Source organism: Hyla sarda, chromosome 2, assembly GCF_029499605.1.
Source record: "Hyla sarda isolate aHylSar1 chromosome 2, aHylSar1.hap1, whole genome shotgun sequence".
Classification (NCBI taxonomy): domain Eukaryota; kingdom Metazoa; phylum Chordata; class Amphibia; order Anura; family Hylidae; genus Hyla; species Hyla sarda.
The window spans coordinates 47,855,052-47,865,840 of NC_079190.1; positions in this window are offsets into that span (position 1 = coordinate 47,855,052).

Here is a 10,789-nt window from a genome sequence, read left to right on the forward strand (position 1 = left end):
CCATAAAAAATATTATTTGTGGTGGGAAATTAAAACCGCTATTTTGCAAATTATTATTATTATAATTTTTTTTTTTTTTTTGGGGGGGGGGGGGGGGTAGTTTGTGTTTACATACTGTATTTCACGGTAAAACTGACAGGTTCTCTGTATCCTGTGGGTCAGCACGATTAAAAAGATACACATGTTTACATGCTTTACTATTATTGTACTGCTTAAAAAAAACAACATTTTTTTTTTCATTTTTACACTTTTTGTTTTTTTCCTCCTCACCTTCTAAAATTTTGTTTATTTTTTGTTAGTTTTTTTTAATGGGAAAACTTGCGGTTTTCATACTTGTGATGAGGGTGTGATGCAGGCAGATGGAACTACCCTAGGGGCAGATGACATTAACTCTTTGTGTTCGTGACACCAGGGCATGGTTTATTCTCTACACCACCCGAAGGAATACCGCTGGATCCTGGGCTAGGCACAGGGGCAAATAATGACTCCGACACCAAGTTACGGAACAACGTCAGCTTTACTGAGTTAGATAGATGTAACCGTCTATACAGCTTGGCTAAGCCAAAGGAGGTGACCAGTGACTTCAGAAAACTTAGGGCTTGCTGGGACTTAAAATGGACTTGGACAATTTGGATGCAGGCCACACTGACTTGGGACAGGATGACTTGGAGTGACTTGACTATGACAGACTATGACTGACTTCACCACTTCTGTAACTTACCAGGCTTTGACTTGACCTGTGGGGCAATGGACTTGAGAACTCCAGACACACACCTAGGACTTGACCTCACTGTTCCTCAGCTTAGCAGGAAGAGAGCGAGCAGAGGCTCCACCCAGGGCTTATATGGGGGAGACTAGGAGGGGTCCCATAGGTCACCCTTAGGTCACATGGTCAATGATACCTCACTAGGTTACAATCACATGACAACAGGTTAATCACATGTTAACTATTCTTAAAGCCATAACACTTTTATATACAATACACAGCATAAAGATCTTTCAGCTCATAGTCACACTGGGCCTGGCGTAGACGGGTTGGTACCTTTTTACGCCGGAAGGTAGTCCAACAGATCCCCCATGACTCGACTTTCATCTTGAAGAGTCTTCCAGGTGTATAGGTCTTCTTTCGGACCTGGGTTCACGGTCCATCAGGGCGGTCACAATATTCTGGTGCACAAACCGTTGATAAAATGGGGTCATCTCCACGTCTTCCCACAAGTCTTCGACAGGTGGTTCTTCGCCGGGAGTCATTTGCGATAATACATCGGCATTGACCTTTGACTTGCCTCTTCTGTACTTGATAGTGAAGCTGTATTTGGCCAATCTTGAAGCCCATCACTGTTCAATGGCACCCAACTTATCAGTGTTCAGGTGGGCCAAAAAATTATTATCCGTGTAGACAGTGAATGGCGTGGCAGCCAAATCGTCTTTGAACTTTTCAGTCACGGCCCACACCAGGACGAGAAGTTCCAATGTGAATGAGCTGTAATTAGCATTGTTCTTCTCTGCTCCTCGCAGTTTATGACTGGTGTGGTGACTGGGGTGTTGCAATGGTGAATGAAGGGTCTGGTGATATTAACCCTTAATCGTCGTGAAGCCAGGGTGGGGTTTGCTTGATAGTAATGTTCCTGCCCACAGATGGCAGGGATAATAAACAGAATGTTCACAACAGATTTTATGAAGTAACAAGAAAAACTTTACTTTAACTGGTATGCAACAGTCTTTACAATTAGATCAAGTAGAAAGAGTATAAGTCCGGCACTGCTATGCAGGTGAAGGCAATATACTGAGTCATGTGGTATCCGCTATGTCAGGCATAGGTAGAGAATAGACGGTGTGTGCTATGTCGGGGTGTTGGTTAGGAAAGCACATATCGCTTGACAGAATCGGAACAATGTAGAAATAGACCGCACTCACCCGATCAACGTGCACAGGTTTCTTTATTCCGTTGAACATAAAACGTTGAACACAGAAGGACTAGTGGTCGGCAGGAACGCCAGGGGACAGGAGGTGTAGTTACAGCTGTTTCACAGGAACGCAGCCCGCTTCGTCAGACTACGCCCCCCTGATGACGCGTCGCAGGTTATATACACACCCACAGTTACGTCAGCAGAGGAGCGTTGCACACAGATAAGTGACTTAAAACCTTAGAAAAGTAGAAAAACCTTTAAAATCAACAACTCTCTGCAAAAATCGATGACATATATGAACTTACAACTACTATTTATAGAAATACACTAAAATCTAGCTTGTCATTAAGTCCAAGATTACCTTGGGCATCCGTGCGCAGGATGAACTCCGCCTCCGTGCGCAGTAATAGCTTTTTCCTATCAATCCCATCTTTGGGCATTATTCTCTTTATCCCAAAGAATTTTAATGCAGCCGGGTCATTATTATGGGTAGTTTTGAGATGTTCCAGGACCCGAGGGCACCCCTTTCCTGAACGAACTGAATAAAGATGTTCTCTGAATCTGATGTTTAGCGATCTTGTGGTGCTACCTATATAGTAGCGACCACAGTCGCAAAACATACAGTAAATGATATGATTCATTTTACAATTGATAAATTCCCTCACTTTAATTTGTATGCCTCCAATAGTGAAGATTTTTCCTACTTTGAGTTTAGGGCACCATTTGCAGTTCCCACAGCGGAAATTTCCGCACGTTCTGGGGCCACTTAGCCAGCTCATGTTCTCCTTACTGGAGTATTTGCTACTGGTTAAGATGTCGCCTAAATTTGTGACTCTTTTGTAGGAGATGAGCGGTTTATTGTCAAATTGTTCGGATAGAATTGTTACGCCGAGCGCTCCGGGTCCCCGCTCCTCCCCGGAGCGCTCGCTACACTCTCTCCGCTGCAGCGCTCCGGTCAGATCCACTGACCCGGGGCGCTGCGATTCTGCTGCCAGCCGGGATGCGATTCGCGATGCGGGTAGCGCCCGCTCGCGATGCGCACCCCGGCTCCCGTACCTGACTCGCTCTCCCTCGGTCCTGTCCCGGCGCGCGCGGCCCCGCTCCCTAGGGCGCGCGCGCGCCGGGTCTTTGCGATTTAAAGGGCCACTGCGCCGCTGATTGGCGCAGTGATTCCAATTAGTGTCTTCACCTGTGCACTTCCCTATATCACCTCACTTCCCCTGCACTTCCCTGCCGGATCTTGTTGCCATTGTGCCAGTGAAAGCGTTCCTTGTATGTTCCTAGCCTGTGTTCCAGACCTCCTGCCGTTGCCCCTGACTACGATCCTTGCTGCCTGCCCCGACCTTCTGCTACGTCCGACCTTGCTTCTGTCTACTCCCTTGTACCGCGCCTATCTTCAGCAGCCAGAGAGGTTGAGCCGTTGCTAGTGGATACGACCTGGTCACTACCGCCGCAGCAAGACCATCCCGCTTTGCGGCGGGCTCTGGTGAAAACCAGTAGTGACTTAGAACCGTTCCACTAGCACGGTCCACGCCAATCCCTCTCTGGCACAGAGGATCCACTACCTGCCAGCCGGCATCGTGACAGTAGATGCGGCAATGGATCCCGCTGAAGTTCCTCTGCCAGTTGTCGCTGACCTCACCACGGTGGTCGCCCAGCAGTCACAACAGATAGCGCAACAAGGCCAACAGCTGTCTCAACTGACCGTTATGCTACAACAGTTACTACCACAGCTTCAGCAGTCATCTCCTCCGCCAGCTCCTGCACCTCCTCCGCAGCGAGTGGCCGCTCCTGGGCTACGCCTATCCTTGCCGGATAAATTTGATGGGGACTCTAAGTTTTGCCGTGGCTTTCTTTCCCAATGTTCCCTGCATCTGGAGATGATGTCGGACCTGTTTCCCACTGAAAGGTCTAAGGTGGCTTTCGTAGTCAGCCTTCTGTCCGGAAAAGCCCTGTCATGGGCCACACCGCTCTGGGACCGCAATGATCCTGTCACTGCCTCTGTACACTCCTTCTTCTCGGAAGTCCGAAGTGTCTTTGAGGAACCTGCCCGAGCCTCTTCTGCTGAGACTGCCCTGTTGAACCTGGTCCAGGGTAATTCTTCCGTTGGCGAGTATGCCGTACAATTCCGTACTCTTGCTTCAGAATTGTCCTGGAATAATGAGGCCCTCTGCGCGACCTTTAAAAAAGGCCTATCCAGCAACATTAAAGATGTTCTGGCCGCACGAGAAATTCCTGCTAATCTACATGAACTTATTCACCTAGCCACTCGCATTGACATGCGTTTTTCCGAAAGGCGTCAGGAGCTCCGCCAAGATATGGACTCTGTTCGCACGAGGCGTTTCTTCTCCTCGGCTCCTCTCTCCTCTGGTCCCCTGCAATCTGTTCCTGTGCCTCCCGCCGTGGAGGCTATGCAGGTCGACCGGTCTCGCCTGACACCTCAAGAGAGGACACGACGCCGCATGGAGAACCTCTGCCTGTACTGTGCTAGTACCGAACACTTCCTGAGGGATTGTCCTATCCGTCCTCCCCGCCTGGAAAGACGTCCGCTGACTCCGCACAAAGGAGAGACAGTCCTTGATGTCTACTCTGCTTCTCCACGTCTTACTGTGCCTGTGCGGATGTCTGCCTCTGCCTTCTCCTTCTCTACCGTGGCCTTCTTGGACTCTGGATCTGCAGGAAATTTTATTTTGGCCTCTCTCGTCAACAGGTTCAACATCCCAGTGACCAGTCTCGCCAGACCCCTTTACATCAATTGTGTAAACAATGAAAGATTGGACTGTACCATACGCTTCCGCACGGAGCCCCTTCTAATGAGCATCGGATCTCATCACGAGAGGATTGAACTTTTGGTCCTCCCCAATTGCACCTCGGAAATTCTCCTTGGACTTCCCTGGCTTCAACTTCATTCCCCAACCCTGGATTGGTCCACTGGGGAGATCAAGAGTTGGGGGCCCTCTTGTTCCAAGGACTGTCTAAGACCGGTTCCCAGTAACCCTTGCCGTGACTCTGTGGTTCCCTCAGTAACCGGTCTCCCTAAGGCCTATATGGACTTCGCGGATGTTTTCTGCAAAAAACAAGCTGAGACTCTACCTCCTCACAGGCCTTATGATTGCCCTATCGACCTCCTCCCGGGTACTACTCCACCCCGGGGCAGAATTTATCCTCTCTCTGCCCCAGAGACTCTTGCCATGTCTGAGTATGTCCAGGAAAATTTAAAAAAGGGCTTTATCCGTAAATCCTCCTCTCCTGCCGGAGCTGGATTTTTCTTTGTGTCCAAAAAAGATGGCTCCCTACGTCCTTGCATTGACTACCGCGGTCTTAATAAAATCACGGTTAAGAACCGCTACCCCCTACCCCTCATCTCTGAACTCTTTGATCGCCTCCAAGGTGCCCACATCTTTACTAAATTGGACTTAAGAGGCGCCTATAACCTCATCCGCATCAGAGAGGGGGATGAGTGGAAAACGGCGTTTAACACCAGAGATGGACACTTTGAGTATCTGGTCATGCCCTTTGGCCTGTGCAACGCCCCTGCTGTCTTCCAAGACTTTGTCAATGAAATTTTTCGTGATCTGTTATACTCCTGTGTTGTTGTATATCTGGACGATATCCTAATTTTTTCTGCCAATCTAGAAGAACACCGCCAGCATGTCCGTATGGTTCTTCAGAGACTTCGTGACAATCAACTCTATGCCAAAATTGAGAAATGCCTGTTTGAATGCCAATCTCTTCCTTTTCTAGGATATTTGGTCTCTGGCCAGGGACTACAAATGGATCCAGACAAACTCTCTGCCGTCTTAGATTGGCCACGCCCCTCCGGACTCCGTGCTATCCAACGCTTTTTGGGGTTCGCCAATTATTACAGGCAATTTATTCCACATTTTTCTACCGTTGTGGCTCCTATCGTGGCTTTAACCAAAAAAAATGCCGATCCCAAGTCGTGGCCTCCTCAAGCGGAAGACGCCTTTAAACGACTCAAGTCTGCCTTTTCTTCGGCTCCCGTGCTCTCCAGACCTGACCCTTCCAAACCCTTCCTATTGGAGGTTGATGCCTCCTCAGTGGGAGCTGGAGCTGTTCTTTTACAAAAAAATTCTTCCGGGCATGCTGTCACTTGTGGTTTTTTTTCTAGGACCTTCTCTCCGGCGGAGAGGAACTACTCCATCGGGGATCGAGAGCTTCTAGCCATTAAATTAGCACTTGAGGAATGGAGGCATCTGCTGGAGGGATCAAGATTTCCAGTTATTATTTACACCGACCACAAGAACCTCTCCTACCTCCAGTCTGCCCAACGGCTGAATCCTCGCCAGGCCCGGTGGTCTCTGTTCTTTGCCCGATTTAATTTTGAGATTCACTTTCGTCCTGCCGATAAGAACATTAGGGCCGATGCTCTCTCTCGTTCCTCGGATGCCTCAGAAGTTGAACTCTCTCCGCAACACATCATTCCACCTGACTGCCTGATCTCCACTTCTCCAGCCTCCATCAGGCAAACTCCTCCAGGAAAGACCTTTGTTTCTCCACGCCAACGCCTCGGAATCCTCAAATGGGGTCACTCCTCCCATCTCGCTGGTCATGGGGGCATCAAGAAATCTGTGCAACTCATCTCCCGCTTCTATTGGTGGCCGACTCTGGAGACGGATGTTGTGGACTTTGTGCGAGCCTGCACTATCTGTGCCCGGGATAAGACTCCTCGCCAGAAGCCCGCTGGTTTTCTTCATCCCCTGCCTGTCCCCGAACAGCCTTGGTCTCTGATTGGTATGGATTTTATTACTGATTTACCCCCTTCCCGTGGCAACACTGTTATTTGGGTGGTCGTTGATCGATTCTCCAAAATGGCACATTTCATCCCTCTTCCTGGTCTTCCTTCAGCGCCTCAGTTGGCTAAACAATTTTTTGTACACATTTTTCGTCTTCACGGGTTGCCTACGCAGATCGTCTCGGATAGAGGCGTCCAATTTGTGTCTAAATTCTGGAGGGCTCTCTGTAAACAACTCAAGATTAAATTAAATTTTTCTTCTGCATATCATCCCCAGTCCAATGGACAAGTAGAAAGAATTAACCAAGTCTTGGGTGATTATTTGCGACATTTTGTTTCCTCCCGCCAGGATGACTGGGCAGATCTCCTTCCATGGGCCGAATTCTCGTATAACTTCAGAGTCTCTGAATCTTCCTCCAAATCCCCATTTTTCGTGGTGTACGGCCGTCACCCTCTTCCCCCCCTCCCTACCCCCTTGCCCTCTGGTCTGCCCGCTGTGGATGAAATTTCTCGTGACCTTTCCATTATATGGAGAGAGACCCAAAATTCTCTCTTACAGGCTTCTTCACGCATGAAGAGGTTCGCGGATAAGAAAAGAAGAGCTCCTCCCGTTTTTTCCCCTGGAGACAAGGTATGGCTCTCCGCTAAATATGTCCGCTTCCGTGTCCCTAGCTACAAGTTGGGACCACGCTATCTTGGTCCTTTCAAAATTTTGTGTCAAATTAATCCTGTCTCTTACAAACTTCTTCTTCCTCCTTCTCTTCGTATCCCTAATGCCTTTCACGTCTCTCTTCTTAAACCACTCATCCTCAACCGTTTTTCTCCCAAATCTGTTCCTCCCACTCCTGTTTCCGGCTCCTCGGACATCTTCTCTGTCAAAGAGATCTTAGCCTCTAAAAAGGTCAGAGGGAAAACTTTTTTTTTAGTGGACTGGGAGGGTTGTGGTCCTGAAGAGAGATCCTGGGAACCTGAGGACAACATCCTAGATAAAAGTCTGCTCCTCAGGTTCTCAGGCCCTAAAAAGAGGGGGAGACCCAAGGGGGGGGGGTACTGTTACGCCGAGCGCTCCGGGTCCCCGCTCCTCCCCGGAGCGCTCGCTACACTCTCTCCGCTGCAGCGCTCCGGTCAGATCCACTGACCCGGGGCGCTGCGATTCTGCTGCCAGCCGGGATGCGATTCGCGATGCGGGTAGCGCCCGCTCGCGATGCGCACCCCGGCTCCCGTACCTGACTCGCTCTCCCTCGGTCCTGTCCCGGCGCGCGCGGCCCCGCTCCCTAGGGCGCGCGCGCGCCGGGTCTTTGCGATTTAAAGGGCCACTGCGCCGCTGATTGGCGCAGTGATTCCAATTAGTGTCTTCACCTGTGCACTTCCCTATATCACCTCACTTCCCCTGCACTTCCCTGCCGGATCTTGTTGCCATTGTGCCAGTGAAAGCGTTCCTTGTATGTTCCTAGCCTGTGTTCCAGACCTCCTGCCGTTGCCCCTGACTACGATCCTTGCTGCCTGCCCCGACCTTCTGCTACGTCCGACCTTGCTTCTGTCTACTCCCTTGTACCGCGCCTATCTTCAGCAGCCAGAGAGGTTGAGCCGTTGCTAGTGGATACGACCTGGTCACTACCGCCGCAGCAAGACCATCCCGCTTTGCGGCGGGCTCTGGTGAAAACCAGTAGTGACTTAGAACCGTTCCACTAGCACGGTCCACGCCAATCCCTCTCTGGCACAGAGGATCCACTACCTGCCAGCCGGCATCGTGACAAGAATAGGGTCACTCTGGATTAGGTACCAATGCTTGTGGATACTTTGCTTTATCTTCTCAGCCATCGGGCTATGTGTGAATGTAAAGCAAAATCTTCTATTGTTATTTTTTAATTTTTGCTGGCTTTTTTTTAGAGTTTTGTGAACCACTATTTTGTAAAAGGAAATTTCTATTTTGTCTGTTGGGCCTATTTTAAGCTGTCTGTAGAATCAGAGGTGGATAACCTCTTTCTGGCAGTCGTGTGGTGAGTTCTTTGGCTTGCTTTTCAAAGCTACTCTGAGTGTCATTTATTCTTCGCAAGAGATTATGCAGTCTTTCGGAGGATGCAGGTTCCTCACAGGTTTTGCTGGGACTTGAAATAATGAGCTTTTTCATGCAGGCCACTGTGCTACTAATTATAAGATTAGCTGGTAGTAGTCACACAGGATTTGATAGGTTGAGCTTTGTAACTCACAGTTTAGTGGCTGCTGGTTCTTTCAGGCTTTGGCCTAGATGAATTGAATTAAGGTATGCTGATTGTGTTTCTTTAGTGTCCAGGTCTCAAGAGCAGGAACTAAGTTCATTGGCCAGCAAACCTGTAAGTCCTGAACCCAGTGAACTCTGGGTACATCACATGACCCAGTAAGGTCCTTAAACAATTATACATCACAACTGTACATCACATGACCCGGGAAAGGTCCTATACATTTATATTTCCTATACATTAAATAATATATCAACATCGGAGAGCCTTATGGAAATGAAGGGACTCTGGCTGAGGGGACTTTAGACAGGGACAGGACCAGGTCCTGTACCGGGACACCACACTGGCATAAGCAATTACTCGCTCTTGTCCATCCTTGACTTGGGACAGGACAGCTCCCAGACCTTCAAAACTGGCATCAGTGTATAGCCTGAATGGCTGATTGTAGTCTGGATATGCCAGGATGGGTGGTTCTATCAAGAAATGTATAAGTGCTTGGAACGCTGTCTCTTGCTCTTTGGCCCATTCAATAGGAAGTCTTCCATTATAATTCTCCTTCGCCCTAGACCGTAGGAGAGCTGTGAGGGGTTCCGCAATCTGGGCAAAGTGGGGAATGAAGCAGCGGCATAAGCCGGCAAATCCCAGGAAGCTCCTGACATATTTCACTGTGCGTGGGGTAGGCCAGTTCTTGACAGCATCCACCTTTTCAGGATTTGGCTGGACTCCCTCTGCGCTAACAACATGACCCAAGTAATGGACTTGAGGTTTCAGCCAATGACACTTTGACGGTTTAATCTTCAATCCATGCATGATTACAACTTGAAAGACGTCTGACAGATGACTGAGGTGTTCCTGGTAGGACTTGGAATACACAATGACATTGTCCAGGTACACTAAGACACTTTGAAAATTCAGATGGCTCAGGCACCTTTCCATCAGATGCTGGAACGTAGCGGGGGCATTACATAGCCCAAACGAAATACTTTTAAACTCGAACAACCCCATGGGTGTCACGAAGGCGATCTTCTCCCGATCCTCCACGGCCTTGGGCACTTGCTAATATCTACTGGTTAAGTCCAGGGTGAAGAAGTAAGCAGCTGATCCGAGGGCCGTGAATGGCTCCTCGATCCTTGGCAAAGGGTAAGCGTCCTTATGTGTGACATTGTTCAGTTTCCTGTAGTCGACACAGAAGCGGATGGTTCCATCTTTCTTCTTGACCAGGACAAGTGGCGCCGCCCAGGGACTCTGATTTTCTTGGATCACGTCTGCCTCTTTCATGTCGGCCAGCATTTTCTTGACAGTCTGGTACATGCCTGGCGCGACCGAACGGTGCCTTTCCTTGATAGGTCTTCAATACGAAGCCCGGAGTGACTTATACCCCTACAATGTGCCCTCCCTAAAAAATTACTTTTATTACATACAATTCAATACTTCAGAGACCTTAGGGCTTGCTAGGACTTATAGTGGACTTGGACAATTTGGATTCAGGCCACGCTGACTTGAGACAGGATGACTTGGACTGACTTAACTATGACAGGCTATGACTGACTTCACCCCTTCTGTAGCTTTCCAGGCTTTGACTTGACCTGTGGGTCAATGGACTTGAGAATCCGTGGCTGTTTGACTGACTTTAGGCCTCCTCTGGACTCCAGACACACACCTAAGACTTGACCTCACTGTTCCTCAGCTTTGCAGGAAGAGAGAGAGCTAGCTCCACCCAGGGCTTATATGGGGGAGACTAGGAGGGGTCCCATACAGGGCTCAAGTCCTGCAGGAATTCATGGGAACAGAGTTCTTGCACTTTTTGCAGAGCAGGAACACAGTTCCCATTAGTAGGAGTCCTGCAGGACATACCCTTAAAGGGGTGCTCCGCCCCTAGACATCTTAAACCCCTATCCAAAGTA